This window comes from Brassica oleracea, chromosome C7 (genome assembly GCF_000695525.1).
Source record: "Brassica oleracea var. oleracea cultivar TO1000 chromosome C7, BOL, whole genome shotgun sequence".
In the NCBI taxonomy this organism is placed as follows: Eukaryota; Viridiplantae; Streptophyta; class Magnoliopsida; order Brassicales; family Brassicaceae; genus Brassica; species Brassica oleracea.
The window spans coordinates 5,696,460-5,696,853 of NC_027754.1; positions in this window are offsets into that span (position 1 = coordinate 5,696,460).

Below are 394 nucleotides of genomic sequence, written 5' to 3' on the forward strand. Positions count from 1 at the left end.
GACTTGTATGGTTGGAACCGAGCATCTCTCCAAAGACAATTTTTAAGACTCCTAGAAGTGCTGACCAAAAATTTTGGGTTTCTTTTATATCGCTATTGTCCTTGTGTCGGATGTACGAGAGTCATCTCTACGAGATGGCTAAGTCTGTTTAGGACGTTAAGAGTTTGTTGTGATCAGCAACAAACTTAATGGTAAAAATTATTGTTTTGAGTCTTCGCGAAGGATATGTTTTGAGAAGATGTTAGTGCGTATGACTGTCTGGTCTTCTAAGAAGGTGTTATTATCGAGGAAGAAAATTTCGTCGAAGAACGAATCTTCAGGCGTCTGCGACGTCTCGCGATGCTGAAGATTTGTTATTCTTTCGTACGCCGCGTTTCGTGCTTGAAATGTTCGT